Below are 19067 nucleotides of genomic sequence, written 5' to 3'. Positions count from 1 at the left end.
AAGATTCTTCACTGTTGCTCCATACTACTTTCATAGCTTTCTTGCTCTTGTTTTCTTTTCCTTTCTTCTTTTTGAGCAATGGACATTTGGGCTTGATATGTCCTGGTTTATGACACTCATAACATACAACTTCTTCTTTTGAATCCTTGAAACGTTTATCCTTGGGAGTATACTTTTTCAGAAATTTCTTGTATTTACTTCCTCCCTTCTTGAAAGCTCTTTTGAATTTCCTTACAAGCATAGCCATTTCATCATCATCATCACTTGAAGCACTTGAGTTGTCACTTGAGTCAACTTTAAGTACAACTCCTTTCTTCTTATCTTCATCCTTATTTGACTTGAGAGCAATGCTTCTCTTCTTCTTTTGCTCATTTTCAACTTCATCTTTCTTATATACCATCTCATGTGCAATGAGAGATCCAATGAGTTCATTATAGGTGAAAGTTTTAAAATCCTTAGTATCTTGGATAACTGTAGTCTTTACTTCCCAAGATTTTAGAAGTGATCTAAGAATTTTCTTCACAAGTTCGGCTTCCTCAAATCTTTTACCAAGTGCTTTGAGAAGATTTACAAGATCGATAAACCTTGTACTCATATCCGCAATTGATTCTCCTGGCTTCATTTTGAATAGCTCATAATCTCGGATCACGAGGTTTGCTTTGGACTCCTTGACGACATCAGTTCCTTCATAAGTGACCTCAAGCTTATCCCAAATTTCCTTAGCAGATTGACATCCTGAAACACGATTGTATTCATTAAGGTTAAGTGAGCAATGCAAAATATTAATAGCTTTAGCATTTATAAAAATTTTCTTCCAATCATTGTCATCAAATTCATCTTCATTTTTAGGAACTTTAGTATTTCCTTGACCATTCTTTTGAGGAACATGTGGACCATTTTTAATAATTCTCCATGCATCAATATCAACAGATTGTATGAAATTTCTCATTCTCACTTTCCAAAATGAGTAATTAGTGCCATTGAAGAGTAGTGGTCTAGTAATTGAGTAGCCTTCAGCTAATGGTGTGGGTATACCAGCAGTGTTGCTAGATGAACCAGCCATTGGGGATCACTCCAAGGTTGTAACACCCTAAGCAAGAGAGACAGGCTCTGATACCAATTTGTTGTCCCAAAATAGTCCAAAAGGGGGGGGGGGGTGAATTGGACTTTACAATTTTTCAGCCCTTACTTGTAGCCTAATAAAAAATTGTGGCTTTGTTCAACTAGGTGCTCTTTTATGTATTGTGAAAGTGATTTACATTTCAATAATGTATCCCTAAATTTCAGTTCAAGCTTCAATCAATATTTATAGCAATTTTTGACATAACATGCATCATAAGATATTCAACCAATTTCTCAACCTACTCAATATATCTTCAAGTATATCAACTCAATCTATTCAATCAATCATTCAATATCATGCATAGAAATTAAATTATATAAAAGTAAAGAGATTAAGGTTAGAGAGATCAAACACAATGATTTTTATAGTGGTTCGGCTTAACTAGCCTACATCCACTCTCTCAAAGAACCCTCTTTGAGTCTTCTCTCCACTATTTGCTCTTTTAAAGGCAAGAGACCAAAAGCCCTTTACAACTTTTTCAACACCAAGCTTTTACCAAGGTAGCTTGAACCCTTGACAAGTGCTATCTCAAGCACTCACACTCTCAAGCTTCAATAGGTGCTTGTTCAACCTTTCTTTAATGGAATTTAATGTTTTAACACTCACTCTCACTCAATATAAATCAAACTATAAAGAAGAGATGAGTTAATTTGCCAATGTTAGCTCAAATACTTTAAAGCTCTTGAATGAAAGCAATAAATGAAAAATCAAGATTGGAGTGCAATTGTAAGCTTTTATCAAGTGTAAAATGAAGTAAAGAAGGTGTATTTATAGTCCCAAATCATTTTAAACCATTTGAAATCTTTTTGGAACATTATACACTATGTTCTAGGCAAAATACCATTATTTTGTCTTTTTGTGCGAAGTTAAGCAACTCTGATAATATAGCAAACTAATGAAATTTTGGCGACAGTAGTAAACTAGTTAGCAAACTAGTGTTTTAGCAAACACATTAGCAAACTAATATTTTAGCAAACAAGTTAGCAAACTAATTTACCAGATGCCTGTTTCAAATTGTAATCTTTAAAAATCTAATTTAGACCTTAAAAATATATATTCCAATAGCAATAACCAAGGTCATGATGAAAGAAAATTTTATAAAGTAATTGAAAGAAAATTTTAATTTTGAGCTCCATTTGACTAAACTTTCATCTATTCTTTTTACACAAGTCCTAAGACTCAATTTCTAATTCTATGATTTTCATACCTTTACTTTGAGTCTTGGCTTTCATAATCTTGTTCTTTTTCAACTTGGATTTATCTTGAGATGCCTTTGAGTGTTCTTCTTCCTTAGATGCAATTTCAAATATTCTTCATGAATAAGAGAAAGAATCTACACATCACTTAAAATTGAGTTAGATAGATTCTATTTGAGTTTTATTATCATCAAAATCAATGCTCATTTTGAGCTACACAGGGTCAACAAAGAACATACCTCCATAGATGATATGATCTCTTTATATAGGATATAGACAACGATTAGTTATGGTAAGTCAACTATGTAGTTATATGGATATTGTTAGCTAGCGTAATTATAGGATTATATTTCTATTTATAGTGCATAATTATAGGCATTGCTATATTTGACAATTCTACCAAAATTGCTCATTTTTAATCAAGATTCTTTCCTTTTATTGAGTAGGTCTTAGAGTGATTGAACCGACCAATGAAATCTCATGAATGAACCATTAAATATAATTAGGGTCATGGGCTATCTGAAAACCCGAGTTACTGGATCAACTATATATATATATTTTGAGGTTATACTCGTTTCATATAGGCATTTTAGGGTAGTTTTGTATCTATTTTGCCCTTATATTTTAGTATATTTTATGTTTTTAGCTTTATTTTAGCTTATTTGTTAACTTTAGATACTTTATATTTGATTTTTGTAATTTTATTATTTTTGATAGGATTTTGTGGCAAATTGAAGATCAATGAGTGCATTAGGAAATGATTTAAAGAAATTTAGAGTTCTTTAAGCATAGAGGAAAGTTGAAGAAATTAAGCCTTGAAAGAGCTAGTTAGCCGAAATTTGCTTGAGACTTTGCTTAAGATCCTGCTTAGGGTAAAGCGGCAGTGCTTAAGGTGCAGCACAAGTCAAGCATGAGCAGAAAAGTTTATTTAACTCCAAGTCTGCCGAGATTTGCTGAGGGTCTGCTTAACCTTAGCGATAAAGGCAACCAAAGGCTGAAATTTCTTTGAGGGTCCGCAACCTTAAGCGAGCATTGCAACCAGTGGCTGAAATTTTCTGAAGAAGCTGCTTAAGGTTAAGCAGTACCCTAAGCAGACTGCCCAGAACGTGAATAATGCTGCTGACTTAGATAATTTTACACCTCATTTCCTATCCACTCCTTGGCTCTTATTCACTTTTAGGGCAACTTTTTGGGACCATATAAGTTCATCATTTCCTAGTTTTTGCAACAAGAGGAAATAGAGGAAAAACAAAAAGGAAAGAAAATTTAATAGAGAGAGAGGAGACACCATTTCTTTTGGGAAGGAGCTGCTGCAACCATTTTTGGAGCTCCAGAAACCAGAGTTTTGGGTTCTTCTACTTGGGTTTTTTCTATTTTAGTTCTCTTATCATGTTTTTCTTTATTTTTCCATCAATCTTTCTTGTAAATACCATCATGAGTGAGTAAACTCTTTAGATTTTAGAGTTGGGAAATATGTTTTAGATTAATTTGTGTATTTGGACTGGGTATTTCCTTATTTTACATAAATATGAGTTTTGATTCCTTCCTTGTATGCTTGATTTACTTGCCTAATGTTGGTACCCATTGGGTATTGTGATAATCTTTGATTGAGGACCGAAAGGTGAAAGTCATTGATAGATAATCAAGAATTGGAACTTAAAATAACCTAGATTTAGAAATAAACTAGGATTTTAAGAGGAATTAATGATTGGTTACAAAACTTAATGGGTTTTAAAGTAATCAAATAACATACGAAAGTAGGTTTGGTTATTTTAGAACACACTTTGGTTTGCTTGAAAAAGATATCAAAGGAATTTAGAATCAATTTCCTTCAAACTTTATTTTTCCGTAAAAATTGGAATGCCCAAGACAAATTCCAATTAATTTATGCATAAACCCCCAACTCTGGAATCACTTTTAACATAATTAGACTTTGATTTGAATTACCCATTGTTAATTTAGTTTAATTGTAAATTAGATCTAGAATTTATTTGTTTGCTCTTTACCCATTCCAGTTAGATTAATCAATTTACCTTGCTCATTTATATTTACCATTTATTCATTAATCATTAGCCCAAATAATCGCTTCATTCATAGTTTGGTACTCAAACAGCAAATCCTCGTGGAAACGATACTTGATTCATCACTTTATTACTTGAGACGACCAGTATACTTGCGGATTCGCCCCATCAGCCACATCATTAGTTCCCTCTTTGAGTACGAATCTTTACGTTCGTTATACTTAGACAATAAAATTTTGGCCATCACCTTATAATTTTTGGAGTGTAGACTATCACCTTAAAGTTGATAATGGCGGACTATTACTTTAAGTGGGCTTTTTAGCCTGGCGGACTATTGCCTTGAGTAGGCTAAGCACTTTCATTTTTTAGCCTGGGTGGACAATCGTCGTAGATGGGCTAAATACCTTTAATTTATTTAGCCTATCAGACTATCACCATGGATGGCTAAGCACCTTCATTTTATTTAGCCGCTAAGTGCTCTTAGTTTATTTAGCCTAGCAGACTATCGCTGTAGATGGGCTAAGCACCCTTATTTTTAGCTTGGTAGATTGTTGCCTTAATAATGGCAAATTATCACCTTAGAGCTATTGGCTTTTTTTAAATTATCTGCAAAAGAATGCTTATACAAACATTTTTGTGAAGACAGTCACATATAATTCAAGCTATAAATTTATTTGACATTTCTCAATAAATAATACAATATATCAACTGTACATTATTTATGTCAAAGAGATTTGTATACTGATTTTTAACTGATTATAAAGGCTTCAAATTCAAGGAAGACATGAAAATGATGTGCCATATTTCAGTTGCAGTAGTTTGATGCATGCGTATTTATTAGATGAATTTAATTAAAGGCTAGAACTTGGAGCATCATAAGTAAACTTTAAATATAAGATCAAGGGCAATATTGGTACATGTATTTATAGAAATAAATTCTAAGATAGATTCAGATGTCCACAATTTTACTATTTAAACAATAATAGAATATATAATTTAATCCAATTGGACTTGTATAGTTGCCCTTCATTGATTTTAGAAATTGATTTCTAAAATCAATTCACACTTTATAAATATTGATTTTTTCAAAAAATAAAATTTAAAACTAATTTCAATAAATTGAAAATATTGAATTAATGTAACATAGACAAATATTGGGAAAAATTCCTATTTTAGAGTTATGGAACTTCTGTCAAGCAGTAAATAGTGGCATTTATTAATTAAAAAAAAAATAGCATGTGTCATGTATATGTACACTGTGTAATCCAGGTTCTGGCTGAAAACATCTTTAAGTATGGATCTTGTAGCTAGGCCAAAGCTCTATTACTTAAAAATATATTATTTATTTTTTATGGTGTTTGACTTTTCTTTATGTACATCATTGCATGTTAATGACATAAATAATGAATCACACGCACAAAGAAATTTTATGTAAACAAACAGTAAGTCTTGAAATAAATTTCTTTCCGATCTCACATTCCCATGAAAGCAGGAATCATGATTATTCTCTATAATGTAAATTTGTAACTTTATTTTAACAATTAAAGGCTTTTCAACATATCAAAATTTAGCGTAAAATGAGCAAAAACAAAGTCAACTACTTAGCAAAAGATGGGTTGTAACGCCCTCACCATAGGTAGTCCGTACATTTTACTGTTCCGATGACTCATGTCTGTTCGAATAGTCAAAATGTCTGGAACTACACCTAAACTATAGGGAGGAGGCATAAATTGAAGAAATAAATGTTAAGAAAATATAGAAAAAATTTAGAGAAAAATAAATTAATGTTTAGAGGATTTATAAATTGGTACAAAAATAATAAAAATAACCCGATATGCATTATGAAGGGCATTTTGGTCATTTCACTCCCATAGGTGAATTTTGACCTAAATGTCAAAATAAAATTTAGAGAATAAAAATAATTAACTCAAATTAATATTATGAGTTGAATTAGGAAAGAAGAAGAAAAGAAAAGAAAGGAAAAGAAAAGAAAAGCTTATGAAAATTTTAAATTAAAATAGAGTACACATATAAATATATATATATATATATATATATATATATATATATATATATATATATATATATATATATATATATATATATATATATATATATATAACCATAAGAGACAAATCCCCAGCAACCCACCTTCTTCTCCACTCTTTCTCTCTCTCTTCCTCTACATTGCCGGCTGCCCATGCTCCCATTTCCTCCATTGATATTCAAGCTTTCCAGCCTGATTTCTCAAGCTTCCAAGCTTGATTTCTCAAGCTTAATCCACCCAAAACCCATAGCACACTTCACAAAAAATACTCCCCACACCCTAAGGAAGCTATAAATACCAAAAAGAAGCAAGAAAAGTGAAGTTTAACAAGTTACCAAAAAAGGTTAGTGCTCAAAACTCTTAATCTCTTCTTTAAGCATGAGAATCATGCTAAACCAAGTGAAGATTTACATGAAATTAAAAAGAAAAATTTGGGAAAGAAACCCTTGAATTCGGCAGCCCTAGAGGAACCATGAAAATGATGGATTTTGTTGGTTTTAGTTTAGTTAGGGAAGTTAATTAACAAGGTATTGATGTGGCGAATCCGCAAGTATATGGGTCGTCTCAAGTAATAAAGTGATGAATCAAGTATCGTTCCCATGAGGATTTGTGGTTTGAGTACCAAACTATGAATGAAGCGATTATTTGGGCTAATGATTAATGAATGAATGGTAAATGTAAATGAGCGAAATAAATTGATTAATCTAATTCGAATATGTAAAGAGCAAGCAAATAAATTCTAAATCTAGTTTGCAATTAAACTAAATTGATAATGGGTAAATTAAATGAAAGTCTAATTATGTTACAAGTGATTCCAGAGTTGGGGGTTTATGCATAAATTAATTGGGATTTGTCTTGGGCATTCCAATTTTTAGGGAAAAATAGAGTTTGAAGGAAATTGATTCTAAATTCCTTTGATATCTTTTTCAAGCAAACCAAAGTGTGTTTTAAAATAACCAAACCTACTTTCGTATGTTATTTGATTACTTTAAAACCCATTAAGTTTTGTAACCAATCATTAATTCCTCTTTAAAATCCTAGTTTATTTCTAAATCTAGGTGATTTTAAGTTCCAATCCTTGATTATCTATCAATGACTTTCACCTTTCAGTCCTTCAATCAAAGATTAACACAATACCCAATGGGTACCAACATTAGGCAAGTAAATCAAGCACACAAGGAAGGAATCAAAGCTCATATTTATGTAAAATATGGAAATAACCAGTCCAAATCCACAAATTAATCTAAAACATATTTTCCAACTCTGAAATCTAAAGAGTTTACTCACTCATGATGGTATTTACAAGAAAGATTGATGGGAAAGTAAAGAAAAACATGACAAGAGGATTAAAATAGAAAAACCCAGGTAGAAGAACCCAAAACTCTGGTTTCTGGAGCTCCAAAAGTGGTTGCAACAGCTCCTCCCCAGAAAGTGGCGTCTCTTCCTCTCTCTCTATTCTATTTTCTTTCCTTTTTGTTTTTCCTCCCTTTCCTCTTGTGGCAAAAAATTAGGAAATGATGAATTTATATGGTCCCAAAAAGTTTCCCTAAAAGTAAATAAGAGCCAAGGAGTGGATAGGAAATGAGGTGTAAAATTATCCAAGTCACAGATCTATTCACGTTAGGCGATGCAGCTTAGGGTTCGGCTTAACCCTAAGCAGCTTCTTAGCAAATTTCAGCTTCTGGTCACACTGTTTGCTTAAGGTTAAGCAGACCTTCAGCAAATCTCGGCAGACTTAGAGTAAAATAGACTTTTCTGCTCATGCCTGACTTATGCTGCACCTTAAGCACTGCCGCTTTACCCTAAGCAAGATCTTAAGCAAAGTGTCAAGCAAATTTCGGCTAACTTGCTCTTTCAAAGCTTGATTTCTTCAACTTTTCTCCATGCTTAAAGAATTCCAAATTTCTTCAAATCACTTCCTAATGCACTCATTGATCCTCGATTTGCCACAAAATCCTATCAAAAATAACAAAATTAAAAAAATCAAATATAAAGTATATAAAATTAATAAATAAGCTAAAATAAAGCTAAAAACATAAAATATACTAAAATATAAGGGCAAAATGAATGCAAAACTACCCTAAAATGCCTATATGAAATGAGTGTAACGAATTCCCCCAAACTCAAACCTTTGCTTGTCTTCAAGCAAATTAAAACAATTGATGCAATTTGGGGTACCTTACCTTAAATTTATGAAAATTACTTATCCAAACTCTCAAGCTTACCTTTAGCCACCAACAAACCATATACCCACTTTCAAGATACAAAGAGTTTAATCCTCACCAAAGTTATCACCGCTTAGCCTTAGGTCAATTATCCATATCATCAAACCTAAACCAATCAATCACAAAGAATAATCATGCCTAAATAGACTATAGGGTAATCCACAAACTAAAGTGTCTCAAATAATAATGGAAGTAAATGAATGGATTAATGATATCACAATCCCATAGGCAATTCTCCTATTCCAATCTCCACTAATGTTGCAAAACACCATCAAAAGGTCAAAAGGACTTTCAAGGGTTGTAATGGGGCTAAGGGGGTGATAATGTGGCTAACAAGAAAAGGATAGAGGTAACAAAATATGAGAATAATCAAATTATTAAAAGATCAAGACACGCAACTTTTTTTTTTTTTTTTGGAATCAAATTGGGAGAAGGAACTTTACAACTTTTTACCAATGCTAGCATATAATTTTGAAGCTTTTGGAGGGACTACATAAATAACATTGACTTTGAATTATAATTGTCCCTTTCAATTCACCCTCAAACTCATTTCTTTGTGTACTTGGGTGGTGAATTACTTTACATACCATAATTGAATTTGCTAGCCTTTTTATTTTAGTCACTTCTCCCAACTAATTGTTATATATATATATTTTCTTTTTTCTTTTTTTTATGTGTATCTATCACTCAAAGAATTATTCTCATGGAGGGTAGGTAAGTGTTTGGGTTTATGGCTAGGCATTGATGTGGGTTCCAAAAGAGTAAGAGAGATAAATGTAGGCTCAAATTGGTTCCAAAGGGAAATTTTAAAGTGAGGTTGGCTAAGGCTAAAATATGGGTTTAAAATTCAAAGAATGCCTAGATCATTTCTTTTTCAAGTGTATGCTATGATTTCGCCTTGAAAGGTTTAGAAAGATTGTTCTAGGATTGGTGAGACATCAATTAGCTACTTCTCACCCTAGAGTTTTCTCTAGGCACTCAAAGTCAATGCAATTGATTGGGTGGCCTTTGGCTAAGAAGATATAAACTAAAGCAAGAATCTAATAACTTTGCACCTATCTAGAACTTTCAATCCATCAAACCCTTTTAAAAGTAAGCTCAATTGCTCTTCAAAGCAATTCTCAATCCTCTAAGGACAAGGTAAAAAAATTATTTTTATGATATGCATGATCCTAAAATGAATGCATAAATCAAATTAAAACTAAGTGTAATCTATATGAAAACTATATGCAAATGTATGTATATGAGTATAGACATGTGTGTGGTATATGTATAAGTGCATGGATTATCTATATATATGGATGAATGAAATGTAATAAATGAATGAAAGAAAATTTTTTAAAAATTTTGCAAAAATTTTGTCCTCACCCCCAAACTCAAATGAAACATTGTCCTCAATGTCTAAAATGAATGCAAAGATGGGCAAAATTGTGTAAACTAATCAATTAATGAAATTTATACAATTGGGGATTAAATCAATATAAGGTCAAGAATTCCAAAATTAGCTCGAAATGATATTAACAATGAAACTTTAGAGAGAAAAATGTGAAAAAGTATCCCAAATGTATGAATTTATACTACTTAAGATGTTGCTTAACCTATTGCGTAGGGTAAAGCGAAAACATAAGCATTGGTAACATACCATAAGCATAAATAGTAAAAGGGTAAGCTGTTACCTCCAAATGATGTGAAACAGATGCGGCTCAAAGAAAATTGTGCAACTCATCAATGCCAACAAAATTAGGATTGAAGAAAAGATAAAGTGCAAAAAGAATGTGCAAGAAGATGAAAAAGTGTAAAGAAATAAGATCTAACAGTTAAATCAAGAATTAAACCAAAAAGTATTCACAGATTACTAAAATAAAATAAAGTAAACTAAAGGAAAGAAGTGCAAGTATAATCATAAAAACTAAGTACCAAAGTATTACAACTATTACTAAAGTTTGAAGATTAAAATAAACAGATTACAAAATAAACCTAAAACAGAAACTGAATTGAAAAACTAATATTGTTACTGCTACTACTACTGTACTAAAACTAATACTAAATTGTCACTCTTCGTTCAAGCTCTGCTTAAGGCTCTGTTCTTTGCTTGAGTCCGCCAGTGTTCTGCAGTAGGTTCATTGTGATCTGAAGCTTCAGAAGCAGTTTCCAAATTTTTTGTGAGGTCTTTCATTCTTTAAGCATATCTTGGCCCCAATGATATAAATTGTTGTAAGATTGGGCCAATTTGTTGTAAAGCTCCAGTATTTGAATTTGTTGCTATTTCTGTTTCTTTTTAAGAGATGAAAATATCTTTTTAAGTTTCTTTTCTAGCTTCTTCTTTTAGTTGACCTGCTGCTGACCCATGGTATCAATTTTGACTTCTAAGTTCCTTAAGGTAGCAAGGACATCTGTAGTGTCAGGTGAGGGAACAGATGGTTGGACAGTGAAACTTGCTATTTTGGATTCCAAGGATCTTAAAAGGGACAAAATGTCTGCTGAAAACTGCGGGGCAGTGGTTGGTTGGGGTTCTGCTGGTGCAAAGGTAGTGGGGTCTGCAGTACCACTGGCTTCAGGATGCTGCTGTAACAAAGCATAGGTATGTCCTACTTTCTCACAAACATCCATGTGTAGCAACATTGTGCTGTCTATATATGATTCACCAGAAACTGGCAGCAGCTTATATAGACTAGCATCAAAGCTAAAGGAATTTGCTATAGCAGTTATATATCCTCCAAAAACTATACTACCTTTGGTATGCTTTGTGACAATTTGGTGCCAATGAGTAGCTAGGAAATGGGCTGTGCTTACTTGTTTTCTCTCCTTCATGCACCACAAGAAAAATAAATCTCCAGCACCCACAATGCTGTTACTGTGTCCCCTTCCTAAAACAGTGTAAGAAATGAACTTATGGAGGTATTTTAACACATGATCAACTATCCTAGAGGCTTTTGCAGCCCTCTGTCTATAATAACCCCCAAAAGGTGCAATGTCTTTCCAGAATTGAACAGGGTCATAAATAGTTTGTTGCCACTTAATATTTTTATAGCCCGAACCCTGAAAACCAAAAATTGCATTCATAGCATCCATGTCTAACTCCCTATCAATTCCAGCACATCGAAAATATATCACATCCTTATGCTCAGGTACTGCTGGTTTGAAATTCAGCCTTAAGGAACTCAAAAATTCCAAGGTCAAATCCTTGTACACTGGTTCCCTAATCCTAGCAAATTTAGTCCAGTTGACAGCATCTAAGTAGGCAAATACAGAGTCATAAATGCCTAATTCTTTTAAAATCTGCTCATCCATATATTTGTTTGCCAAAATAGGTTTAGAAACTAAACTGTCATAAGTATTTTTCATATCCATGTCTCTAAAAGCCCAAGGTAATGGAGAAAGTACCTCCTATATATCATTGGCAGATGACGCAGGTGCTGCAAGAGAGTTTAAGGGTGACTGAGACACAGGGGTTTGGACCGCTAGTGGTGGAATTTGTGAGGAGGATCTAGTTCTTTTGCTGACTGGTTTAGAGGAAGGTTGAGGTGGAGATTTTAGGTCGAAAGGAACAGAGGGCGCTCTTTTTCATTTTCCGACAGGGGCTTTCTTGGGTTTACCTGCAGCCTTTTTAGTTTTACCTTTAGATTTCGTTTGAGAAGGCGCAGGTTCAGGTATTGGTTCTGGGAACTGAGTTTCGAAAACGGGTGTCTCATTTTACGGCTCAGTTTGTGGCGAGAGGGGGTTTGGCGGAATGAGAGTTGGTGTTTGGCCTGGGGGTAGTGGTGGTGATTGAGGTGGTGGTGATTGAGAAAGCAGCGGCGTTTGCGGTGGTGGTGATTGAGGAAGCGGCGGACTGGGACTAGGGTTAGGGTTTGTGGGTAGAGATGATGGAATACCCATTTTCGATTTGACAGAGTGTCGAAATCTTCTGGGTTTGGGTTTGTGGGTGGACCACATTTTGGTTCTTACCATTTAATGAAGAGAAAGAGACTTTTCAGCTTCCTTTAAAATTTGCCGGAAAAAATGGTGCGGGAAGGGAGTCGGCAGAATGAAAGTTGTGGTTTATCGGGAGTTTGGGTGAGGGTTTCATGAAAATGGCAGAAGTTTTGGGCTTTTTAAAATGTGGGACAGACAACTGATAATTTGGGCTGTGCTTGGGGTTAAGCATAGGGTTCAGCAGAATTTGCATAGGATACTGCTTAATAAGCAATATCATCAGCAAGTTTCGGCAGGTTTTGGGAAAAATTGTTATTTTACTTACCAAAAACAGTCCAAATGCTATGGAATGCTATCATGACCCTCAGCAATTACCAAATTCACATTAATACCACCAAATTGAAAAATTTAAGCTCATCATCTCTCATAAACTTAGTAAGCATTGTACATGTTCATTTAGCTTTTTGCAATCATGGTTCAATTTAGGCACCAATTGTGACTACCTTTTTACACACTTAATGAAATGGTCTCCTTTCTAAACTTATACTAAAAGCACATTTTCAGCAGCATTTGAGACAATCTTCAGACATTCAAAAATTGCAGAAAAGACATAGAAATTGACCTTTTAAGCAACATAAACAGTAGCATGAACAGTAACAAAAATTTGCAGATTGTAAAAACTAGCAGCAATTCAAATAAAAACATGTAAATTCCTAACAGATTACAGAACTATATATACACTAAAAGGTAAAACTTAACAAACACTATCTTTGCACCTCAATAAAGCTCACATCAGTCCTAAATATCAAAATTGAACCTCATTCAAGTTGCATTTCACAGAATTTACACAAGACACAAAATCAAACATGTGCTATCAAGTAGATTTCAATATCAGTAATTTAACACAAGTTTAAAGGTGTTACTGTTCACAGGCACTGGATAAGGTGCAAAATTTTGCTTATACTTGCTTCCTTTCAATTCTTTCTTTTTGCTACATGTGTTAATTTGCCCAATCTTCATGAATGACCTACAAAAGATAAAAAAATGTCACTTTTGAGTTTAATGAGGGTAAAAACTGAAAATAAAATGAAATAGAAGATTAATAAACTATAAAAGGATACGCTTGGGTTGCCTCCCAAGAAGCGCTTGTTTAAGGTCTTAAGCTTGACCTTCCATTCCAAATCACCTAAATATCCCTGATTGGAGAACCAAGCCATGAGACCTCTACAACCCTTTGTGTGGGTTCTCCAACAATATAATGCTTTAATCTCTACCCATTAACTTGAAAAGTTCCTGAGGTTTCATTGCCTATCTCAACAGCTCCATAGGGGTATACCTTTATAACAGTGTAGGGCCCTGACCATCTTGACTTTAATTTTCTGGGAAATAACCTTAACCTGGAGTTATATAAGAGAACAACATCCCCTTCTTGAAATTCTTTCCTCCTAATATGCTTATCATGCCATCTCTTAGTTCTTTCCTTGTAAAGCTTGGCATTTTCATAAGCATGCAATCTAAGTTCCTCAAGTTCATTTAGTTGCAGCATTCTTTTCTGTCCTGCAGTTTCTAAGTCAAAATTCAGTGTCCTTATGGCCCAATATGCTCTATGCTCCAACTCCAAAGGTAAATGACAAGCTTTCCCATAAACCAATCTAAATGGGGTGGTGCCAATAGGAGTTTTAAAAGCTATTCTATAGGCCCAAAGAGCATCATCTAACTTTAGTGACCAATCTTTTCTTGAACTATTCACTGTTTTCTCAAGAATTCTTTTCAACTCTCTATTTGAGATCTCCACTTGACCACTAGTTTGTGGATGGTAGGGTGTTGCAACCTTATGCTTTACTCCGTATTTTTGTAATAATCTTTCAAATTGATGGTTGCAAAAATGAGAACCTCCATCACTTATAATGGCACGTGGAGTTCCAAATCTTGTAAAAATGAACTTTTTAAGGAATTTAATCACAACTCTAACATCATTAGTTGGAGATGGTATAGCTTCAACCCATTTGCTCACATAATCTACTCCAACTAAAATGTATTTGTGCCCAAAGGACGATGGAAAAGGTCTCATGAAATCAATACCCCACACATCAAATAGTTCCACTTCCAATATATTTTGGAGGGGCATTTCATCTCTCTTCGAGATATTACCCATCCTTTGACACTTATCACATGCATTTACAAACTTTCTCACATCTTTAAACATGTGTGGCCAAAAGAACCCTGCTTGAAGAACTTTTTCTGCAGTCTTTGTCACACTCATATGACCCCCATAAAGTGAAGAATGGCAATCTTTAATAACATTCCCTATCTCCTCATCAGCTAAACATCTTCTAATCAACCCATCTCCACATCTCTTGAACAAAAATGGCTCTTCCCAATCATAATCTTTTACATCAAAAAGAAATCTCTTCTTTTGCTGCCATGTTAGGTCAGGTGGAAGGATTCCACACACTAGATAGTTCACGAAATCTGCATACCAAGGAGTTTTTGCATTCATGATTACTAACAGTTGCTCATCAGGAAAATAATCATCTATTGGGGGCTCTTTTCCCAAATTATCTCCTTGTTCTTGCCTCAATCTAGACAGATGATCTGCTACCACATTTTTTACTCCTTTCTTGTCTTTAATTTCCAAGTCAAACTCTTGAAGGAGTAGCACCCACCTTATCAATCTAGGTTTAGCCTCTTTTTTCTGAAGGAGATACTTGATAGCTACATGATCCGTGTACACTATTACCTTTGACCCCACAAGGTAGGACCTGAATTTATCTACTGCAAATACCACTGCCAAAAACTCTTTCTCTGCAGTAGAGTAATTTATTTGAGCATCATCTAAGGTTCTACTTGCATAGTATATTGAATACACCTTCTTATCTCTCCTTTGTCCCAAAACAACCCCAATGGCATAATCACTAGCATCGCACATTAACTCAAAAGGTAATGACCAATCGGGAGGCTGCATAATAGGAGCAGATATCAAAGCTTCCTTTATCCTGCAAAAAGCGTTCATACAATTAGTATCAAAATGGAATTCCACATCTTTACTCAATAAATTGGTAAGAGGCTTAGAAATCTTAGAGAAATCCTTGATGAATCTCCTGTAAAATCCAGCATGCCCCAAGAAACTCCTCACTCCCTTCACGGATGTTGGGGGTGGCATTTTCTCAATAATTTCTACCTTTGCTTTATCCACCTTAATACCCCTGTTTGACACAAGATGTCCCAAAATAATTCCTTCTTGTACCATAAAATGAAACTTTTCCCAATTCAAAACTAAATTGAACTCTTCACATCTCTGCAAAACCTTAGACAAGTTAGATAAGCATTCATCAAAAGATTTACCATACACAGAAAAATCATCCATGAACACTTCCATAATACCCTCAATCATGTCAGAAAATATGGACATCATACATCTTTGAAATGTAGCAGGGGCATTACATAGTCCAAATGGCATCCTTCGATATGCAAAGGTACCATAAGGACATGTGAAGGTAGTTTTATCCTGATCATCTGGGTGAATAGGGATCTGAAAGAACCCTGAATAGCCATCCAAATAGCAAAAATAAGAATGATGAGCTAGTCTCTCAAGCATTTGATCTATAAATGGTAATGGAAAATGGTCCTTTCTAGTTGCATTATTCAATTTCCTATAGTCTATACACATTCTCCATCCAGTTACAGTCCTTGTAGGTATTAGTTCATCATTTTCATTTTTCACTACTGTGATTCCCCCTTTCTTGGATACAACATGAACTGGACTTACCCAATTGCTGTCAGAAACAGGGTAAATGATACCTGCATCAAGCAATTTCAAGATTTCCTTTTTCACAACCTCTTTCATATTTGGATTCAATCTCCTCTGTGACTCTCGAGAGGCTTTATGATTATTTTCCAACAAAATTCTATGCATGCACACAGAAGGATGTATTCCTTTAATATCATCAATGGTATAACCAATTATCCTTCTATGCTTTCTAAGAACTCTTAACAAATTTTCAACTTCACAATCATTCAATTTAGCACTAACAATTACAGGATATGTAGAATTTTGACCTAGAAAAGTATACCTGAGATTTGTTGGAAGAGGTTTCAACTCTACCTTCTGTGCTTCACTTTTTTCAAGCTTTGATGATGAAGTTGTATCTTGCTTCAAGTCCCCAATCTTTTCAATATCAGCCATAGGCAAAGGTGGATTTCCTTCCAAAATTGTAGCATATTCTGCAGCTTCTTCAATCTCATCCCTTTTTTTGATGTTATGAACCAAACAAGCTTCTAAGGGATTTTAGGATGTTGCTTTTTAAGCACTTCTCTGACCTCTTCATCTATCACATCAATTCTCAAGCATGAATTTGAATCATCTTTCTTTTTCATTGCTTGAAACAAATTAAATTCAACTTCCTTTTCCCCAACTTCTAATGTAAGCCTCCCATTTTTTACATCAATCACAGCTCCGGCAGTAGCAAGGAAAGGTCTACCAAGAATAATAGGAATGTGTACATCCTCCTCCATCTCCAATACCACAAAATCCACTGGTATGAAAAATTTTCCAACTTTCAGAGGGACATTCTCAATTACCCCAATTGGAAATTTAATAGACCTATCTACTAACTATAGTGAGATGGTAGTAGGCTTCATTTCTCCAATCTTCACTTTCTTATAGATAGACAATGGCATTAGACTAACACTGGCTCCAAGATCACATAAAGCCTTATCTATACTGATATCCCCAATGTGACATGGTATTGAAAAACTTCCAGGATCTTTCAGTTTGGGTGGAAGCTTATTTTGCAAAATAGCACTGCTTTCTTCTGTGAGAGCTACAGTCTCAAATTCCTCCAATTTCTTCTTGTTAGATAAAATCTCCTTCAAAAATTTAGCATATGAAGGCATTTGTGCTAAGGCATCAGTGAAAGGAATAGTCACATGCAAAGACTTCAATACTTCCAAGAACTTCCCAAATTGTTTATCCAATTTCGCTTTCTGGAACCTTTGTGGGAATGGTAAAGGTGGCATGTAGGCTTTAGGTGCAACATATTTAGGTTCTTCCTCTTTGCTTTCCCTCTCCTTACTTCCTTTTTCTTCCACTGAATTTTTTTTCTCAGCTCCAATTCTAACTTCAGCTTCAGTTTGTTCATCTCCTTCTCTGCTTTTCTCTTCTTCAATTTTCTCTTCAATCTTTTTATCTCCATTCTCCAATATTTTTCCACTCCTCAATGTAATAGCCTTGCAATGCTCCATTGAATTTTCTAGCTGGCTAGGGAGCTTCCCAAATGCTTTGTTATTTGAAGAGCTAGCTTGTTGAGCTATTTGATTCTCTAACATCTTGTTACGTGTTGCCATTTGATCCACTTTAGATGCTAATTGAGAAATCGTTTCTTGTTGACTTTGATGGCTCACAAGTAGAGTCTCAATCATGGCTTCCAATCTAGTTGTCTTGTCTGGTTATGCCTGTTGTGGTAGAGGTGGAGCAGGTGCATTCTGAGGTTTAGAAATTCCAGGAGGACCTCTATTCTGCTAAAAATTCTGATGTTGTTGATACCCAAAAGGTTGCTGAAAGTTTTGATTTTGTCCTTGTCTACCTCCCCAAGAGAAATTGGGGTGGTTTCTCCATGCTGGATCATAAGTTGCAGAAAATGGGTTACCACCTGGTCTTTGATTGTAGTTCCCCACATAATCCACTTGCTCACTTGAAAAATCTTGATTAAGTGCAGAAAAATCAGCTGCACAATTGACATTTGCAGCTCCAACTTCTACTGAATTACTAGAACCTCCAGCTGAAGAATCTACTTTCATGCTTAGCTTGTCCATTTTCCTTGTCAAAGCATCAAACTTAGCATTAATCATATTCATGGCATCAAGCTCAAACATACCAGCTGGTTTCTTGATCTCATTCCTCTCACAACTCCATTGGTAGTTGTTATAAGCAATTTTATCAAGAGCAGAAAAAGCTTCATCTTCAGATTTCTCCATAAGATCACCTCCAGAAGATGCATCAATTGTACTTCTAATAGCTGGTGAAACTCCATTGTAAAAGTGTTGAACAAGCATCCACTTAGGAATCCCATGATGTGGACATCTCCTTTGCAAATCCTTGTACCTCTCCCATGCTTCATACAAGCTCTCATCATCTCTAGGTTTGAAAGAAGTCAGCTCATTTCTTAGCTTAGCTGTCTTGCTTGGTGGAAAATATTGAGCTAAAAATGCTTGAGAAAGTTCATCCCATGTTGTGATAGAACCCGGTGGCAAAGAATGTAACCACTCTCTAGCTCGGTCCTTCAGAGAAAAAGGAAATAATCTGAGTCGAATTGCATCATCAGAAACTCCATTTATCTTCAACATATCACTGATCTCAAGAAAGTGTGCTAGATGCACATGTGGACTTTCACTTGGATTTCCTCCAAATTGTGATTGTTGTACCATCTGACAGAGTGCAGGCTTCAGTTCAAAATTATTAGCTTCTACTCTTGGTCTTGTGATACTTGGCATGAAATCCCCAATGTTAGGATAGGCATGATCCTTCACAGAGCGATTGTT

General features: G+C 34.5%; 1 non-coding gene across 1 annotated transcript; it reads left to right on the top strand.

Annotated features, from left to right (window-relative positions):
• The first annotated feature begins 18591 nt into the window (after window positions 1–18591).
• On the top strand, window positions 18592–18698 carry LOC131181044 (small nucleolar RNA R71). The gene has a single exon (XR_009149671.1). It is a non-coding gene; the product is annotated as a small nucleolar RNA R71 (small nucleolar RNA).
• The last annotated feature ends 369 nt before the right edge of the window (window positions 18699–19067 follow it).

This window comes from Hevea brasiliensis, chromosome 6 (assembly GCF_030052815.1).
Source record: "Hevea brasiliensis isolate MT/VB/25A 57/8 chromosome 6, ASM3005281v1, whole genome shotgun sequence".
Taxonomy (NCBI): Eukaryota; Viridiplantae; Streptophyta; class Magnoliopsida; order Malpighiales; family Euphorbiaceae; genus Hevea; species Hevea brasiliensis.
This window is presented reverse-complemented; position numbering and strand designations above follow the sequence as displayed.